Genomic DNA, 22,119 nt, shown 5'->3' with positions numbered 1-22,119 from the left:
TTCAATATTGCATTATTACTTAGATTATTTCTACAGTACTCATCCACAGGACATTTTTAGATAATAATTTTAATATCTTATCACTCTTAAAGTAATTAACTATAAATCTTTAATGTTAGAAAATACTTCTACTCCAATTTTCTCCAGTATCACTGCATTATTAACTTGTTTGCTTAAATCCAGATACAAAATACTAATTTTGCATTTTATGGTCATAGGATAAATTTCTTTCAATTTATAAGCTTTTTATCATTTTTCTTACTATTGATTTAATAAGGAAACTAAGTACACTAATTTTAAGTAATTTTTCACATTTTGGATTTTACATTTGTATCTCCTAAGATGGTCTGTGGGTCTCTAAATTATTCTCATTCTTTCAGGTCTAGAGGTAAATTATGTGTAGTTTTTAGTGTTAATGGACACTTTGAAACTGATTTGACCAATTAGCTTTTCTCAGTATGACTGCAAAATAATATAGTACTACTGCCAACATAAGTTAATAAAGATTACTGTAATACTTTGAAATACCATTGTCCTTTTTTATTCTATATTTGAAATTTAATTTTACTTACATTTTCATATTTTATGTTGATTCAGTAAAACATAGCATAAAACTGTCATTTTAATCAACTTAAATACACAGAAACATAAGAATCTTATGATTGTATCTGCCATCTTTGCACAGTATACAATAAATATTTTCTGCATCATTTAAAAGTTTAGTATATGTGCTGCTTTTCTTTGCATTTCTTTCTAATTTTAGGATATATTTGAATAATTGCTTGGTAGGTATTATTACTATTTTTATTACTACTAGGGTTATAGCTGGGGCTCAGGGCCTGCACTACAAATCCATTGCTATTGATGCCCTCCTTTTTTTTTGCTTCTATTTTTGATAGAAAAGAAATTGAGAAAGGAAAGGGAATTAGAGAAGAAGAGAAAAGATAGACATTTGAAGACGTACTTCACGCATTATGAAACACCCCCTCCATCCCCCACACACAGGTGGGTAGCAGGGGCTTGAACCCAGATCAACTGGGTGCACCAATATCCAGCCTCCATAAACCATTGTATTTTTAAAAATATTTATTTATTTATTTATTTATTCCCTTTTGTTGCCCTTGTTGATTTATTGTTGTCGTTATTGCTATTGTTGTCATTGCTCTTGTTGTTATTGGATAGGACAGAGAGAAATGGAGAAAGGAGGGGAAGACAAGAGAGGAAGAGAGAAAGATAGACACCTGCAGACCTACTTCACTGCTTGTGAAGCGACTCCCCTGCAGGTGGGGAGCCTGGTCTCGAACCTGGATCCTTATGCTGGTCCTTGCACTTTGCGCCACCTGGGCTTAACCCACTGCACAACAGCCCGTCTCCCAAATCATTGTATTTTTAAGATTTAATTTCTTTATTGAAGTAATAGAGAAAGGAGAGAGAGAGAGAGAAGAGAGGGAGAGGGAGAGGGAGAGGGAGAGGGAGAGGGAGAGGGAGAGGGAGAGGGAGAGGACGAGGATGATGGGGAGATAGAGATACAGAAACGGAGAATTATTCTGGCACGTGGCATATGAGCTGCTGGGGACTGAATGTATGACTTCATGCTTCCAAGTCCAATGATATAGCCACTGTGTCACCTTCAAAACTAAAAATCATTATTTCTTAAATAAATTTTTATGAATGGATATAATCGGCATTTACATTTTTGTTGTCGCAAATACATTGCTGTCACCAAGTTGTCATTTATCTATTTGTTAATTATAATGACATTTCACCATGGCTCATTTTGACAAATTACCTGAAATTGTTAATTTAATACATTATTAGTTACAGTGAACATTATTGACTTTCAATTTTGTAGGTGAATTAAAATATGAACTTTATTTTAACCTATGTACTGTGTAAAGATGTTGTCTTTTCTAAGCATTATTTCAATTAAGTGCAAGGTATAATTTGATTTACTTATTTATTATGCTATGTCTATTTTTTACTACATTTTTATTTGAAAATATATCTAAATGTCTTTTTTATATCTTTATTTATTAGATAGAGACAGTCAGAAATTGAGAGAGAAGGGTGTGATAGAAAGAGGGAGAGAGACACAACTGTAGCCCTATTTCATCAATCATGAAGCTTTCCCTCTGTAGGTGGGGATTGGGGGCTTGAACCCCGGTCCTTGCACACTGTAGCATGTGCACACAAACAGGTGCACTGCCACCAGGCCCCCTGAAAATATGTCTATGGCCCATTCTTGTATTCTTGTTCCAACATTCCACTGTAGGATTTTAAGGGTGATAAACTGCATTTCATATAGAGGGAGCTAACACACTAACTTCATGGTTTCTCTGTTCTTCCTTGTTTGTAGACCTTACATGAATGCTGTCATTCTTTCCAGACTAAAAACATAAAGATGATGGTTTTATTGCACTTACATAAAATTTATAAGTTGAAGAAATTGACTTGGACCTAGGTGATGGCTAGCAGGATAAGGTACATGTTACCATCTGTGAGGACCTGGGTTCAAGCCATGATGCCCACCTTTCAGGGAAAAGTTCCATGAGCTCAGAGCAATGGTATGGTGTTTCTCTTTTCTGTTTACTTTTTTTCTGTCTATTACCTTCTATAAAATGAAAAAAAAAAAGTAACTTTTGGTAATGGCAAACCATGAAGGCACTGAGTCACAGAGATCACCATGGAGAGAGAGAGAAAGAGAGAAAAAGAATTTGTTTTAGAGTCTTTTTAGTATAATTTATCAGATTTGACCATACATATTTCACTTACCTTATAGTAAAACCTTATGAGTTTTTTCCCACTTGTCTATTATTTAAAACATTTTGGGAGTTGAGTGGTAGCACAGTGATAACTACATGTGGCGCAAATTGCAAGGACCAGCGTAAGGATCCTGGTTCAAGCCCCTGGTTCCCCACCTGCAGGGGAGTGGCTTCACAGGCGGTGAAGCAGGTCTGCTGGTGTCTATCTTCCTCTCCCTCTCTCTGTCTTCCCCTCCTCTCTCCATTTCTCTCTGTCCTATCTAACAATGACATCAGTAACTAGAACAATAATGAAAAACAACAAGGGCAACAAAAGGGGAAATAAATACATATTTAAAAAAGCATTTTAAGTAATGTTGAGCTTATTTTTAAAGTTTTATTAAAGCACATCCAATTTTAATTTTATTTTTATTTAGTTGGTTTTGTAGTGTTCAAACTCAGGGTCTCATGCATATGTGAAACCTCTGAGAAACTGCCATGGCTCAACTATTTTCTTTGTATTGGTGAGAGATAAAAAGTCACTAATGAAGATGGAAAGGGGGAGAGAGATGTAGTGTATTAGCATTAGTTGCAGAAGTTCTGAATATTCTTATGTGGTTGCAGGATTAAACTCAAAGTCCCACACATGTGAAGCAGACACAGTGCCATGGAGTCCCCTCTGATGCCTCAAGACTATTCATTTTTAAAGACATTTAAAATTAAATAAAATGATTTTCCCATACTTTAAATAAAATGAATGTAACTGCTTGCCAAGGTCTAAAATACTATATCTCCTTTCAATATGAAGATATATAATTCTCATGTTTTTTCAGGAAACATTATTTGGTGTGGTTTTAATAAGGATGGCTTTATTATTCTTGATTTTAATTTCATTTTGTTTAATATAAATGCCTAGATATGTGTCTACATGCCTCTCTACCCATGAACTACATTCTCTTTTTTCTCATTTGCTGTCAAACTTTATTTCTTTCATAATTTTTGCTTGACTTAAAGTGTCTATTTCTTTTCATGTAACATTCATTCAAAATACCTGATTTTCATTATTAAGTTTTCTCTTTACCTCAGAATTAATATAAACAAGGTTTTAATCATTCTAAAGTGATTTTGCAATAAGCTCAATTCTCCTTTCTTTCTTTGTGTGTGTGTGTATCTTATAGCTTTCAGTTGCCAAAGCTAACATTGCAATAATCTCTTTGAAACTATCTTTAGTATATAAGCATTGAGGTTTCTCTTTTTTTTAGCTTATCTCAGTTATTATTATTTTTATTATTATTATTATTATTATTATTTACAGAACTGGTTCTTACATGTGTGATTTCATCATTTGTGGGCTATTTTTTAGTCAGAAAGAATGAGGTAGTAGAGACATTACTTGAGCTACCCCAGGTGATATTATATTTTCATGTGATATTAAGACTCAAACCTGGTCTGCACATATGTTCTGCCCCATGAACTATCTATATTGCCTTCTTATATTTTTACACTTAACTTCTACTCTGGCATATCTTTTCTTTCTGAATGAATACATTTTATCAAGTTGTTTCTAGGTTTACCATCATCAGTACTATGATGCTATGATTTCTTTCCCTTCCTGTGACAAAGTTTTCCTGCTACTTTGACATAATACAGTGAAACTATGTTCTGAAAGGATACCATATCACTACTTGCTTTTAATATTTATACTACTCTTACTGTAATCATTTATCATACCATTTTTTAATTTATTAATATTGGGTGGAGACACAGACAATTTAGAGGGTAGGTGAAGATAGAGAGGGAGAGTAAGAAACACCTTCTGTACTGTTTCATTGCTCATGAAGCTTCCTTCTGCAGGTGGATAATGAGGACTAGAACCTGGGTCCTTACACAATGTAATGTGTGCACTCAGTTAGGTTTACCAATAACCAACTCCTAGAATATTAGGTTTAATGTCTGCTTTTGAAAGATTGAAGAAAGCTCAAGTGGATTACTCTTCCAATAATAGTTATATATTATAGCTATTGAACAGAAGTTTCAACTTTTACCATAGTGCACTTGAACTGATAGATATATAGCCCTCCTCTGGCATCAACATACTCACCAAAAGGGTACATTTATAACAATTAGCATACGACTATTACCCAGACTTTGTTGTTTATTGTAAACCATACTTTTAACATTTCACCATCTGTGAGTTCTTATAAATTTATAATGGCGTGTAGCTATAATTATAGTATCACACAAAGTAATTTCAATGTCCCACAATCATCACATCACCCCTTCAATCCCTTGATTCTTGGAAACCACTGATCTTTATATTGTTTATTTATTTTTAATTTATCTACAAAAGGAGACATTAGCAAAACCAAAGGATAAGAAGGATACAACTCCAAACAATTCCCTCCACTGGATCTTCATATCCCATCCCCTCCCCTGATAGCTTTCCCATTCTCTATCCCTCTAGGAGTATTGACCCAAGGTCATTGTGGGATGCAGAAAGTGGAAGGTCTGGCTTCTGTAATTGCTTCCCCGCTGAACATGGGCCTTGACTGGTCGATCAATACCCCCAGTCTGCCTCTCTCTTTCCTTAGTATGGTGGGGCTCTGGGGAAGCTCCAGGACACATTGGTGGGGTTTTCTGTCCAGGGAAGTCTGGTTGGCATCATGGTAGCACCTGGAACCTGGTAGCTGAAAAGAGAGTTAACATACAAAGCCAAACAAATTGTTGACCAATCATGGACCTGAAGGCTGGAATAGTGCAAATGAAGACTTGGGGGGGGGGTCCTCCATTTTGTTGATAGCTAGATATTTTAGTTATATTTCAAAGGGCCTGTAGCTATACTAGTTTTTTTTTTTTTTTTTTTTTTTCTCTGAGCCTGAAATCTGATATGCAGGTGGATCCAAGTTATTGTCTGGGGAGGTGATGTCATGGCTGGAAAAGGGACAGAAAGCTGGATCAGGGAAGAGAGTAGTTCCTTAATATGGGGAAGAGGTATAAACATTGTTGACTGTAAACCCCATCGATTTGATTTGGTCTGGGGCCCATATTCAGCTTAGGAGCCTATGTGACCTCTGCATCCCTGTAGATCTGAGCTCAAATTCTGAGGTCATGAGTAGTAACATTAGAAGCTACCCCAATATCCATCTTCCTCAGGTGTAGAATAGAGTACGTTGTCCATCCTCCCTGTTGAAATAATTTCAATTTTAAATATTTAGTAGATTTCACCAGTGTGCTCATCTGAGTCTCATATTTTGTTTAACAGTGCTTCCTGTGACTAAAGTTTCAGGACTACTAACAGCAAAAAAAGGAGTTAGGAAAGAGTTGAGAAAAATGTGTATTTCCTTAACATTTTTATAGTGAAATTCAAGCACTGTCGTTAATATAACCAGTCAAGACTTGAAGCTGAGGAAACAAACAATAACAAAAATATGTGCTCTAACAATATGTACTTAGGGCAGCCAGCTGCATAGTTTGTAATCGCCAGAACTGGGAAGCAACTCCTATGTCCAACATCAGATGAGAGGCTAAAACATTGTGGCGTGTATGAAAATACTACTCAGCTATTAAAAATGATGAAGTTGTCTCCTTTGCATCCTCTTGAGGACATCATGTTCAGTGAGATAAGCCAAGAAGAGAAGAATGAATATCAAAGGATCCCACTTATTAGCGGGAATTAAGAAAGTAAAGAATGGGAAGGGAGAACACAAAGTGAAACATGGACTGGACATGGTGTATTGCACCAAAGCAAAGGGCTCTAGGTAGAGATGGGAAGGGAAGGGAAAAAGAAAGCTTTATGGGTCTGGTACATAATGAAATTATAAGAAGGGGTAAAGCTTCACAAGTGGTGAAGCAAGTCTACAAGTGTCTTTTGTCTCTCTCCCTCTCTATAAATACCTTGCCTCTTGATTTCTGGCTGTCTCTGTCAAATAAAAATTAAAAAAAAGAAAGAAATTGAAAGCATATGTCAATGACTTCACTTTAAAGCATTGATCCCCTTAGTAGAAAAGAAAAAATAAATATTAAGAAAAAATTGTGTGATATAGGGATATAACAGTCTGTTAAAGTTACTGATTTCTTATATCAAATGAAAGATATCCCTACTATATACAACTAGGTTAAATGTAAATTAAAGTATAACTTAGTAAATAAAATTTCTGAAAATTAAAGAGCAAGTAGTATTATTGTAAGTACTTGGAGAGAAAATGTGATTTGATAATAGGAAATTACACCACTGACAACTAACATGTTTATAGAAAATGGAAATAAGAGATACAAATATGGATTTCAGAGAAGACTGGAAAAGTTCTTTTCTGCAGGCTTCCCTGTACCTTGACAAATATTCTGCACCCTCACACATATGTCTAGAGTAGGTCAATAAAAGTTCCAACAGTAGATGAGAAAACTAATAATTACCTTTACTGTGGGAAATAAAAATATTCATAAGTGATAACATTTTATTAGGTACAATAATATTTGGTGAAACTTCACAAAGACATTTAAGGTAACAAATTGATAAATGAGTTTAGATTACAGAAAAAAAATCCTTAGTAATTACCTCAATTTATAATAACTTCTAGGATTACACATAGCAAAAGCATTTCAGACTGAGATCTTAGTAAGTATAAGATTAAAGGAAACATTTTAAAACATTCAAATTTGTAGCCTAATGAATACCCATTAGATTATATGTTCTAATTTATAGTATTCTAGAATAAAAAATTCCTATTTATTGATTAAAGTAAAGCATCAAAATGAACAAGCATTGACACTGTTGTATTTCTTAAGAATGTTAAACCAGTATGCTTAGGTCAGGATAAAATGTGCTAAACATCATAAATTCAAAAATATTTATAAAATTTGTGCATATCCTATAAAGATTTATTGATATTACTTTTTAGGTCACCATCATTCTATTTCATCAGTTCTCTTAGAATAAATTTCCCATGGGGATCAGTGTACAAATTTCTGTGTATCCTTTTAGTAATTCATTTGTTGAAATAATTTAAGTTCTTAATCAAGTGATTGCTCATATATCTTTATTATTTTTAGAAATAAATGTTCTGTTTCTTGGAAGCAGATTGGACTTTTGATTACATATATATGCATTAATTTTAGACTCACTTTGCATTTTTGCCTTTACTATTTCTGTTGGGTATATTGGTATTTCCCTAAAAGATGTGTTAAAATTACTAAACTTAAGTACATCATAATATGATCATAATATGACCTTATTTGAAAATAGTATTGTTGCAGATAAAATTAAGGCAAAGGCTCACCAAAGAAGAATACACATTTAATCCTAGATGAGAGAGATAGATTATAATGGAACAACTGTAATCCAAGGAATGCTACAAAACTGACAGCAGATCCCAAGTCATAAGAAAAGACAAAGAAGGATTTGCCCTAAGAATATGTACTGGCCTGGTGACACTGTTAATTTCAAACTTTGAAACAGAGAAGATAGGTGCAATTCTGTTTAGAAAGACAACCATAACCTGTCGTAAAAATTTTGAACTCTAATAGAATGAAAGGCTTTCAAAAAGAAAATAAAAGTCCAGAGAAAGTCCAAATAAATTTAAGTCAAAGAAAGGAAACAAAAGCCAAATAAGAGTGAGAAAAAAAAGCCCAAGCATACACATTACCATATGCAAGGACCTGGATTCAAGTCCCTGCTGGATCCCAGCTGTAGGAGCAAGCTTCATGTCTGGTGAGACAGAACTACTGTCTTTCTATCCCCCTCTCTCTTCTTTCCCTCTTAATTTCTATCTGTAAAAAAATAAAATTTAAAAAGGTGGAGGGTGACCACTGGAAATGTTGGATTCATTGTGCAGGCACAGAGACACAGGGATAAGTCTACTAGTAGTTTTTTTTTTTTTTAAAGTCACATCATTTTCACAAAGTATATATGTGTAGAAAAACACTTTTAATAAATACTTATTTCTTATACATTTGTTAAAATCATAAGTTTTAGGGTTGGGTGGTGGCGCACCTGATTGAGCACATACATTTACTGTGTGTAAGGACCCAAGTTTGAACCCCTAATCTCCACCTGCAAAGGAAAAGCTTCATGAGTGGTGACGCAATGCAGCAAGTGTCTCATTTTTCCTCCTCCCTTCCACTTTTTTTTCCTTATGTTCTTGGTTTCTTCTGTCTTCCCTAATAAATACATATTTAGAAATTATTAACAGTTTTATAAAATACATGGGAGGTTGTTACAGATTAATTTTTTAATATATATTTTACTGGTAGTTAATGGCTAATAGTACAGATATTGACACACAAATATTATTGCTGCTGTCTTTCTTTACTTTTCTGTTTCTTTTTCTTTTTCCCAGAGCACTGCTCAGCTCTGGCTTGAGAACTGAACCTGGGAGCCTCAGGCCTGAGAATCTATTTGCATAACCTATCTCACTCTTCCTAAATATTACTATTTTCTTTCTTAGAATATAAACTCTTAAAAACAAAAATTATAATTTTTTATAATAAATAGGCTATCACTTTCTATATTTTGTGATAAGTATTTTCTAAATATTAATACATTAATAAATGAATGCACACAATATTTATTTATGACTAGATTATTAAATGTATAATTTGTCTAGTAGAGGCACAGTGACATTTCAGGAACTAAATTTGTATCAGTATATGGTGATTCATAAGTTTGAAATAAGTTAGATTTAATGTAAATCTACTAAATGTTAGAGCAAATGAGTTTGTTGGATATTTATTATTTATAAATATGTTTTTTCAGATAACCCATTCAGGCTATGTTCTAAAAGTCTTGTGAAGAGCTACGATTGATTTAAGATTACCTTATTCATTCAGATTTTAAGTAGCAATTTTGGTAAATTCTCTTTGAAAAAAATAACATTTTCAGTAAATAAAAAAATTCTAAATCATTGTGTAAGGCATATTTTGAGGATTAGGAAACTAGTCATCATGAATAGTTTCCACTAAAACTGAGGATAACTAAGCTAACTAGTTCAATAACTGCCAAATTTATGATGTCTCCATTTAGTATAGTAGAATCAACATTTGTCTAGCTAGTGTAATACATGTTCAGTTACTGAAGTCATATTGGCAAATTCAGCATTTGTTGCTTTTATTATAGATTTTACTGGACAATAATTAGTTATCACATTACTAAAAATAAACCATTTGTGAGTGTTTCAAAAAATCTAAAAGCCAGTTTCACTGAGTTTTAAGCAAAGGCTGACTCAGTTCTGATGAGTGAATTCTGATTTGCCTAAAGCGTCAATGCAAAATTGTGGATTTTTAGGGTAGTAAATGGTTAAATAAATGAAAATAAACAGAAAATAAAAAAGCTGTTTCCTACTATCACAAAAATATTTTTGAAGGAAATGGAAAAGGGATAGTACAAAGATATAAGCATAATTAATAACATCACACACTAAGCATTTTTAATTTCTGCACTAAAGTAAAAAATATGTTAAAGAATTTTTAAATTTTAGAACTAAGATTTTATATAAGGTGTTTTTTAAAAATATATTTACATATTATGATTTCTAAGGAGTTAAAACTTTGAGTACTAATTACAATACACTATCTTCCTATCTCAGTAGCTCACTGAGCATGCTGACCCAGTACTCACTATGACTTGGCAGTTACCCACTGACCACAAGTTCAGATTTATGAGGAGGCAACTCTCCAGCTCTGTTTGTTTGCCTTTGGTTCAACAGTCTGTTCCTGTGGTGATTTCCACATGGCATACATGCAAGAAGGTCACAGTCATCTTAGTCCAGGGATTTGGACGCTAAATTACTGATTTAAAAAATCCCTGGTCTTTAGAGGAATATGAGACATAGCCTTTTTTGGAAGATGTTCTAATATAATCAATCAACTCTTGGGCAAACAAAAGGCAATAATCATTCCAAAAAATACACGAATAATAAATGATTAAAGAATAAGTGATTAAAGATAAGTGTCACTTGTAGGGGTATATAATAATATCTTGCTATTCAGAAAGACCTTGTACTTAAAAAATAGATTAAAAAATGTGGAAATAACCCAAATTACATGAAAATGAAATCAATTGTATTATCAGAAAGAAGAAAAAAAAGAGCATGGATAATTCATAGTTGTACATCATAAGTATACAATCACAGATGATGTATGAAATTCATATAAATTACAGATTGATTTTATATTGTAATGAGTACGCATTCAACATAAAGAATGCAGGAAGTGATAACTGACTTGTGATAAAAAGCTTATCCATAGAATCTCAACCATCTGCCAGCCATTCAAAATCTTGGGGTTGCCAGTTGTATTAGGAACTTGCCAAAAAGCCAGATGCTCTTCTGGCTTTCCATCTTATAGTAATTGCTCTCCAAAGAACAGGAAAGTAAAAACACAAGGATAATGTTATTTTTGTGATCTGTGTAAATATTTTCTTTTTTGTTTCAGGTATATGTTTAGTTCTTTTAGAAATAAAATAATTAATAAAAAGTCTATTTATAAGCTAAACTTATGTAATCCTAAATTGAGTTTTATAGCTCTATTAACCACTCCAAGTAAAAGGGTAAGTAGTCTAGGAACTCAATGCATTCTGTGTGTCTATATTCTTGAAATATTCGAATAGTAACTATGAGGAGATTAAATTTTATCAGAAGTGAAGGAAATAGTACCATGTATTTAGTATTAATAAATGTTAATTTTTTAAAGTTTCCTTTTATTCGGGGATTGTTTATTGTTGACGATAAAATATAGGAGTTTGTACATGTGTAACATTTTTGTTTTCCACATAACACTCTAACCCCTCATCTGGGTCACCCTTTGCCGTCATGTTGCAGAACCTGAACACTAGCCCCATGCCAGAGTCTTTTACTTTGATACAATACACCAATAAACATTATTTTTTACTGAATAAGAGACAGTATTGAAGATGTGAGGGGGTAGTGCAGCGGATTAAGCGCACATGGCGAGAAGCACATGGACTGCTGTAAGGATCCCGGTTGGAGCCCCTGGCTCCATAGTTGCACCGTGGTCCTTTCACAAATGGTGAAGTAGGTCTGCAGGCATTTCTCTCGATTTTTCTCTGTCCTATCCAACAACAACGGCAGCAGTAACAACAATAATAGCAACAATAATGACAACAAGGAAAACAAAATGGAAAGAATGACCTCCAGAAGCAGGCACCCAACCCCAGCGATAACCCTGGAGACAAAAAGAAAAAGAAAAGAAAGAATGTGATCACCATAGGAAGAGATAACAGAAAGAAGACTGGGCCTCCCCATTTTTTTCCCATAAAGATATTTATATTATTGATGTATTGCACCAAAGTAAAAGACTGAGGTCCAGGGGGACTTTCAGGTCCTGGAACATGATAGAAGAGGAGGACCAAGGGGGAGGAAGTTAGATTGTTTTGTGGAAAACTGAGAAATGTTACACATGTATAAATTACTGTATTTTACTGTAAATCATCAATTCCCCCAATAAAGAGAAAACAGATATTTAACTTAATGGTGTATAAGTAAGGACAAAGAGTTTAAGGACAAGTGAAATATCCTTGCAGGACACAGTGTGAAGCTGTGTAAAAGAAGCAATCACCAAACAATTTCTTCCATTTCCTAAATAATTTCATATGAGCTATGAGTCTCTGTATATCCTATATCTTGATTCTTTCCTTACTTTAATGTTTTCTAATCTTCTTCAAGATAACCTCACCTGGTTGATTTTTCTTTTTCTTTCTTTTTTTTTGTTTTTGTTTATGTCATCCTCGTTGGACAGGGCAGAGAGGATGGAGAGAGGAGGGGAAGACGGGGGGGGGGGGGGGGGGGGGGGGGGGGGGGAAGATAGACACCTGCAGACCTGCTTCACCACCTGTGAAGCGACTCCCCTGCAGGTGGGGAGAATTTTTCTTTTTCTCACAAACAAGAACCTCTGTATGTTTGCATGTCTATTTCTTTGTCTCTCTCTCTCCCTCTCCCTTTTCCTCCCTCTCCTTCTTCCTCTCTCTCCCTATTCCTCTCTCTCTCTCTCTTTCACAAACATGCACACACACATACACACACACACACTTCTTTCAAATTAGCAAACATAAGAACCAAATGGTTATACCATTCAAGACCAAAGCACCATTTGACTAAGTATATTACTATCTTTTTCTCTATGTGCTTAGTAGATTAAAGAATTATGAATAAATAATATTATATTAAAAATACCTTTCTATACTTGATTTATTCACTCATTGACTCAGTATGGAAACATGTTTTTTTTTTTCTCTTTTTAAATAGAGAGAGAGGTAGAGAGAGTGAAAGAGGTCATAGCACCAAAGCTCCCTTCCACGTAAAAGGGACCATCCTTGAACCTGAGTAGTGTACATGGCAAAGCAACACACTATTCAAGTGAACTATTCTGTCCCACAAAATATTTTGTATCTATAAAAGCACAAACTGCTGCTTATAAAATCTATGTATATTCTCTTGCACAAGTATATATGTTCTTTTTTAAAAGAAGCACTAATTTTTTAATTTTATTTTTATGACTTTTTAAAATTTTATGGGACAGATAGAAGCTGAAAGAGCATAGGAGGTAGAGAGCAAGATAGAAAAAGGGACATCTGCAGCCCTTTTCACTGCTCATGAAGCTTCCCCTCACACCCCAAAGTTGCAGACAGAGGGAGTGGGGTTCAAATCTTGGTCCTTGCTCATGGTGACATGTGCACTCAATCAGGTGTGTTACTTCCTGCCCCTCCTTTTTTCTCTTCTTTAAATTTTAATTTTAAATCATAAAAGCATGCTACTAGTTTTCGTAAATTGAAAATAGTATGCAAAACTAAAAAGATAAATATCAGCACAACAAATAAGAATGAATTTTAAAATATCTAAAAAAACACTATTTTAATTTTTTTAATCTTTATAGGACAGAGACAGAAATCAAGATGGGAAGCAGAGACAGGGCGAGGGACAGATAGATACCTGCAGCACTGCTTCACCACTGCAAAGATATCCCTTTTGCAGGTGGGGAGCAGGGACTTGAACCCGGGTCCTTGAGCATTATAACATCTGTGCTCAACCAGGTTGCAACCACCTCATCCCCCAAAACACTACTTCTTTAAACAGATCCTGTTTTTACGAAAACTTAGGGTATGCAATCATTAGAGATTTAAAAGATCTGTCAATTTCCCTTTGTATAGACATTATTTACATACCTGTGCCCTCTGGAATAGTTGCTCACACATAGAATAATTATTTCAATTATGAAATATTTGATTTAAAATTACTAGTTTTCAAAGAATATATTTTCACACAAAAATGTTGCTAAACCAAATGTTTCTAGGTATTTTTTTTTCACATAGTTACCTATTCCTTTAATTTATAAAGAAAAACATAAATTTCAAGTGAGGGATTATGACATGGCAATAAACATTTTTTTATGTTACCTTCCACATTTTCTGTTGCTATTTCAAATAGCACTTGGGAAGTCCAAATTTCAAATCCAGAGCAGCTGTTCAGCAAAATGCTCACACAAGCCAGCAGGCTAGTATGCTCTCAATAGGTTTGTGTAACAAATAATTGCAAAGTTGTTTTTGCATAATTGAGAAGTTCATGGCCAACTACAAGTTTACATGTGTAATTTAGGTCTAATATTGGAAAACATAGTTTGTGGTGTACTATCTACAGTATATGCAGAAATGTATTCAGGTTAGCTATTGACACAATGAAGAGTTAAAACTTTTTTGTTTTTTTATCTGAATAACTTAAGGTATATTGGCTTGAGTTCAGCATCATTAATTACCACTTCCCTCAGTAAATTCCTTACAATTCCTTTGGGGGCAAATATCATTTTCTCTATTCAAATCTTCTAAGCCTAATTAAAGTAACCTAAACTGTTAGTGTATTTCTTTTCTATGCAGTGATTCTCTGTATCTTATATGTTTGTCTATGGAAATTGTTTGAAGTAATTATAGTTCCTTTAAAATGAAATTTTCTAGATTGAAGAAAATAAAGTTAAAGTAACAATATTACTACATGCATTTTTCCCCAGAATTATAGCTGGGGCTCAGTGCCAGCACTATGAATCCACTGCTCCTGTCAGACTTTTTTTTCCTTTTTTTTTTTTTTTTTTTGGACAAGGCAGAGAAAAATTAAGAGACGAGGGAAAGACAGAGAGGGAGAGAGAAAGGGGGCCAGGTAATAGAGAAGTGGATTAAGCACACTTGATGCATAGTGTGGACCGGCATAAGGATATAATTTTTAGAGCATCTGAATACATAAAATGTTTATATTCTTGATCAAACTATTTTTTGAAGGCAACGTGCTTTTGCCTAAAAAAAGATTGACAATGTATGAAATACAGATTTTATCTACATTGTTTAACTGATGGCTTTAGTAGTAGGGGCTTGAAACCAAAAGCACTTGGGGTCCCGGTGATGGTGCACCTATCTAATCATAAATATTACCAAATGTAAGGGCCTGGGTTCTAGCCCCTGCTACCCACCTGTGGGGAGGATCCTTCATGAGTGTTAAAGAAATTCTTCAGGTCTCTTTCTCTCTCTCTCTCTCTCTCTCTCTCTCACACACACACACACACACACACACACACACACACACACACTTCCCTGTCCTCTCTCAATTTCTCTCTCTGATCCAAACCCTGGTGGCAAGAAAGAAAGAAGGAAGGAAGGAAGGAAGGAAGGAAGGAAGGAAGGAAGGAAGGAAGGAAAGAGGGAAGGAAGGAAGGAAGGAGGGAGGGAGGGAGGGAGGGAGAGAGGGAGGGAAGGAAGGAAGGGATGAAGGAAGGAAGGAAAGGAGGAGGAAAGAAAAGAAAGAGAGAAAGAATACTATAAATTTTGTAAATCATTGTATGGGGTAAATGGTGATATGTTAGGAACTAAATTACAATGACATGTTTTATTATTTTCATGATTATGTAAAATCTTCTTACAACTAAAAATTTGTGGAACCTTCTTGAAATGTAGTTTATTGTTCTAGTTAGCGAGTTTTTCACTATGAAAATAAATACAGAGACTTCAATTTACAGCATTCTAACTTAATATTATTTTTTGCAACACTATGGCAGGTAGAGCATAGAATTAATTCTAAGTAAATAGCAAAAAGAAAAGAATTATCTGTCAGAAGTTAATAGTTTCATTTCTTAAAAGAGAGGGTAAATCTCTAGAGCATTCTTCTTAAAGGTACCTGTCTATACTTCACCAAGAAGCCCTTTAGAATTTCATAACCTCTCTATAAATTTTGGTTATTAGTTCCTTATCTGAAGTATGCTGTATAAAGAACTTCTCCCACCCTATATATAGGGTGTCTTTTTGAGAGTTTGGTGACACTCTTTATTATGCAGAAGGTTTTTGGTTTGATGTAGTCCCACTGATTTATTTATTCATTTTGTTTGTTTTCTTTGCTGTTGGATTTGAATCTCTGAACATCTTTTTGAAGTGTAGGTCACAAGGTGTCCTGCCAATGTTTTCTTCTAAGTACTTGATAGTTTCTGGTCTAATATCCATGTCTTTGATTCACTTGGTATACTTGGTGATATGTGGTAGTACAATTTAATTCATTTGCTTGTTATGACCCAGTTTTCCCAGCCCCAGTTGTTGAAGAGGCTCTCCTTTCTCCATTTAATGTTCTCTACCCCTTTGTCAAAAAATTAGTTACATATATATTTGAGTACCTAATTCTGGGTTTTCAATTATGTTCCACTGATCTATGTTTCTGTTTTAGTTCCAGTACGAGGCTGTATTGACTATAGTAGCTCTGTAGTGTAGTTTGACATCAGGAAGTGTAATGCTTCTAGTCTTGTTCTTTTTTTTTTTTTTTTTCAAGATTGATCTGGAAATCCTAGACATTTTTTGGTTCAGTGTTGTAATTAAAATTAAAAGACTTTGTTATGGCACATAAAGGACTTAACTGTGGTGAAACTGGGAGAGGGTTTAAACAATCAATGCCTTATTATGGTGATACAGTAGTATGGGATGTTATATATTAGGCATGACGAAATAAGTATCATGGCTGTTGAGAGTCTTAAGAGTTTACCAGCTAGCTGAGTCATACATGTTCGGTTTCTAGGAGTGGCAGCCAAGGCCAGGATCCATCTGAGCAAGATAAGAAGCAGAGGCCAAAAGGGCTGGACTTTTGGCTGACTGTGCCCAAGTCTTTCTGATTCACCCACAACCCCTTGTGCATTTGGGAAAAATCTTAGTATGTTTTGTTGCCAGGCTGACGTCATCCATGTGCTGTGTCCAGCTTCCTATGGTCAGTTGTTATACTGTGTTACAACAGTTCAAGAAAAGAAATTTGGTGATACCTTGATGAGAATAGCGTTAAATCAGTATATGGCTCTGGGTAGGATAGTCATTTTGATGTTGTTAATTCTTCCTATCTATAAGCATGGAATGTTCTTTTCCATAATTCCCATGCTAACATGCTGTCTTTCCTTTCTCTAACCTGTGCTTTTTAAGTCCAATACTCTAGCCATTTTACTACCTACTGGACCATAGTATCAGTCCCTTTATGTTGTAAATAAAACAGATGCTCAATAAATCCTAACTATTCACCAGATGTGAATTTAAGAAATAATTTAGGGGACTCAGACCATGGCACATTTGGTTGAGTGCACACTTTAAACAAGGACCTGGGTTCAAGCCCCATGTCCCTACCTGCAGAGAGTAAACTTTATGAGGAGTGAAGCAGTACTTCTTTATGTCACCGTCCATTCTCAATTTCTCTCTGTTCAATTAAGTAAAAAAATAATAAAAATAAGATAAAATAATGTGATTTTTAAAAAAGGATATAATTTAGGAATTTAGTACAAATTTAGTTTAATTATAGATTCACCCAATGCACATTTTACAAAATTTTATTAAGCACACAAAGAGTGATAATAAGCTTATATAATAATTACTTATATATTATATAAAATAATTTTTTATTATTCCACTAAATTATATATTAAAAAGTGCTGTGTTGTTCCACATTCCTTTATGTGCCTTCACAGTGCCATCAATGATACTTTGGGAAGTCACTTTTGCTCCTAAGGATAGAAGAGCTTTATTTAATACAGGTGGAGCAGTAATTACGATCAGTGTAAATTTCCAAGCACAGATTGTGCAAGCTGCTGGTGCTGGCAATGTGCTTTTTGTGCGTTGATGTCTAGTGCCAAATGTTGAATCTATTAACCCAGGGACATCAGCAGGATTGGACATCAGTTGAACACATGATAAAAGAAAAGGGAAACCAGTATTTTTACTCAAGATGCAAAATCAGTACGAAAAAATTACATGATTAAGAGTTACAAACAGTATTGGAAATAAAGTTTGCTTCCATTTAAGTGTCTAAGTTTAAGTTCCTTTAGCAATTCAAAATCATCACCACGGCGTTAACTATTTTGCTTCATTTTTGTTCTTGCTTTCTGTAAAATTTTAACATTCTTGGAAATAATTCTAGAACAACGTAAGAAAGGACTCAAGTGAAGTAATGGAAGCAATTGATATACAAAATATATTGGAATGTGGACAATGCATTCAGAAGTGCAAAAGCATACTCTGATGTAAAGTATAATAATGAAATGAAGTCTATATACCAACATATGAGACCCAGCCTTAAAACCACCTTAAGTTCATCATAATCATATATCTATTCTGGGTGCAAATTCTTTAGTTGTGTTAGTTGGAAACTATCTCCCAAGTACGTATGGCTTCACTTTTAACATTGTGATATCTGCCAATAAATACAAATTGCAAATTTAGTTGATGATTTTGTTTATGCTTCATATGTACTTTATATTTTCAAGAAAACAAATCCTCCCCCATTTCATATTGAAATATTTAGAGTCTAGAATAATCACTATTTGTGGGCAATTGATGTATGAACTATATTTCAACTATTTTTGTCCCATTTAAGTACCCATTTTTCTCATCATCATTCTTGCTAGTTTCCTTTTTTAAAATTCTGTTTTATCTAAAAATATCCTGATTCAACAAATCAATTTTTATGATGTTGAGTAAAACGATGGGAGTGATAAATTGTTTCATTCAGTTAGATATTTTAGAACTATTTCAACAATATATTTTTCCCTAAAGTTTTTGCATATGTTTTTACTAATATATTCCTGGCTATCTTATTTTGTTATTTCATTGAAATTTGAATAATAGATTCAATCTATTAGTGAATATAGATATTCAAACTTTACTTTTCCTTTACTCCTGTTTATTTTATTAAATTATTTATTTCAAGGTATTTTTCCAATTAATTCTAGTGCCATAATCTTTACTGACACTAAGGTTATTGTAATATTATCACTAACCCATATTTTAACTAAGTATTTAACCCATGTTGTTTACCAAATATTCAATTTATAATAATTTTAATTCTTTCACTTTTCTTTTTCACAATCCACATATGATAATATTTTCACTTTTAATGTTTTGCCATAACTTACTTTTAAAAATATTGGTTTTATTGAAAGTTACCATTATTCCAATAAGAGTAAAAATGCAGTTTTTTATGCCACAAAACTTGTAATAATTTATTTATAGTGCCCTTAGGGCACTAATACAATCTACAAACTCAACAATGTGAAGTATGAACAATCAATGCAAATCACCAGAACTTACTTTGAGACTTTGGGCCACTTTTCCTGCATGTTTTGTTTGTTATTAGTGATTTAACGGGATGCATTGGATCGACCTTCCCGTGGTGCGTCCTGTGAGTACCCATTCATTGGGGAAAATGACGATCCTTCCTAGCCGACTGAATCCACATGGATCCCAGTCACTTTCAAAGCCATTAACTGGCTACAGAAGAAGGGCAAACGCTAGAAGAAGAAGTGATTTAACATTGATTTACAAAATTACAAGTTAACAGGGGTTCAATTTCACATTGCCCCCACCACCAGAATTTTGTGTACCCTTTCTCTCCTTAGGAAACTGCAATAGTTCTCCCAAGGTCACAGATAGGGATTGGCTATTATTTCTATAACTATCTTTCTATCAATCTGTATATACATTTTCTCACTTTTATTTCAATAGTTATTTAATAATGATTGACAAGATTGTGGGATAAAAGGGGTACACTTCCATACTATTCCCACTACCAAAGTTCTCTATCCCTCCACTGGAAGATTCCCTATTATTTATCTTCTGGGAGTATGGACCAAAGATATTTATGGGAGATAAAAAGTGATGGTGACTTTGAGAGGACTTAAAGTTTCTTTTACAGAATCTAGGGCTAATTTATGACTCCTGAACCTATATACAGAACTATGGGCTGGATTGCAGAGTGAACCTTTCTTGAAAAAGATATCTAGCCTAATTGCCCTATTTTTTTTTTCAACTTTTAATACTTTTATTGAGGAGAGACAAACCAAGAAAAGAGCAGCATGTAAAGGAATGACACCTGCAGCCCTGCTTCACCACTTGTGAAGCTTCCCTACTGCCGCTGCCCCCCTCCCTGTAATTGCCCTATTTTTAATCTAGCACTTCTCTTTCTTTCTATTATCTGACTTCTGTTCATTCAAATACACTTTTATTTAATAGCTTTTTAATTTTCTATTTGTCCTTGGACATTCTCTTTGTTAATAATACTACTTTAATTGCATCAGTTGCAAATTATTTAGGATCCTGTTATGTTAAGATTTTCTTCAGTATGTATTTAAACAGTACAGTTCAATATGGACTAATTTTCTGAGAATTTTTCAAAGGTATAGGTATTTCAGATAATCTTTATTACTTGATGTTAGGAAATATATACCCTTTGAAATCTGTTCTTTAAGCATTTTAGTAAATTTGAAAACCTTGTTAAGATTCAATAATTGAAGTGAGGTGTTATTGTTTCGAAACGAAATAACTTTATCTACATCAAACTAAATCTCTAATGATAATATCTTGCCAACTGTTTCATATCACATTTTAGCTAGATAGATAAACTAACATTTATTGTATCCTCCTAATGTGCAATTTTCTTACCTTCTCACAATGTCAATTGTCTCTTTTTCATACAACTGGAAATATTTATTTAAGTAAGGAAAAAGAGTCTTGAAAAGAGAGAATTGATATATATGATCCTTTTTTTTAATTGCCACAAGGGTTATCACTGGCTCAGTGCCAGCACTGTGAATCCACTGCTCCCAGTGGCCATTTCTTCTCCTCCTTTTTCTCTTTCCCCTTCTCCTTCTTCTTTTTATTTTTTTAAATGTATTCATAAAATTAAAAAATATAGACAAGACCGTAGGATGAGAGGAGTATGATTCCATGTAATTCCCACTACCAGAGTTCTGTATTCTATCCCCTCCTTTGAAATATTTCCTTTTTTTTTATTCCTCTAGGAGCATGGACCCAGGATCATTATAGGTTACAAAAGGTGGAAGTTCTGGTCAATTGTCTTTTTAAAGTATTATAGTCTCCGAGTAAATTTCTATTTTGCTTTTGTAGTTATTTTTTCTAGAATTTATTTTTATATTTTATTTATTTTTATTATTGGATAGAGAGAGAGAGAGAGAGAAATTGAGAAGGGTGGGGGAGATACAGAGGGAGAGAAATAGAGAGACACCTGCAGCCCTGCTTTACCACTATGAAGCTTTCCCTCTGCAGGTGGGGAACAGGGGTTTGAATCCTTGTGCACTGTATATGCTTAACCAAGTGCTTCACCACTTGGCTGCCTTTCTAGAATTTCTGTATCTAAAATATTTAGGTATTTGTTTATTTTTATTTCTGTTTTACTTGACAGGACAAAGAGAAATTGAGAGTATAGGGGAGATAAAGACGGAAAGAGAATGATAGACATACTTGTAAACCTGATTCATTGCTTATGAAGCATGCCCCTTGTAAGTGGGTAATGGGTTCTTTAACTCAGGTCTTTGTGCATGGTAATGTATGTATTCCAATTGGATGTACCACTTCCTGAGTCTCTAAATATATATTCATATAGTTCATATTTTACTGTAGATTCAGGGCCTTGTGTATATGAGAATTCACCACACTCAGGACACTTTTTCATCCCGACAGAAGCATAGAAAGAGATGGAGGAGGCACCAAAGCTTCCCTGGTGCTTTCTTGACAGTGCCAAGTGGTGCCGAGTGTAGAATTTGTTACCTGCACAAAGCAAGACACATCCTACCCTGAGAGGTAACTCCCCAGCTTCTGTCCTTGATCTCATTATGTATGTATATATTGGCAAGGAGGAAGATTATAGATCAATATAGATATAAAAGCTACCTAAAGGTCATTTTCTCACAATTATACTAACAGTGGTCTCCATAAATGAATTTTATAAGCTAGACACGAATTAACAACTTTGTGAATAGTGCAGTGACAACTGCTTACATCTTTGTTTAATTCTTTTGACTATGTCAAAGCTGCTTCAGTAAACCATGTACACATATGATTGACGGATCATCAGATTTA

Source organism: Erinaceus europaeus, chromosome 11, assembly GCF_950295315.1.
Source record: "Erinaceus europaeus chromosome 11, mEriEur2.1, whole genome shotgun sequence".
In the NCBI taxonomy this organism is placed as follows: Eukaryota; Metazoa; Chordata; class Mammalia; order Eulipotyphla; family Erinaceidae; genus Erinaceus; species Erinaceus europaeus.
The sequence above is the reverse complement of the archived record's forward strand: the minus strand, read 5'-3'. Positions refer to the sequence as shown.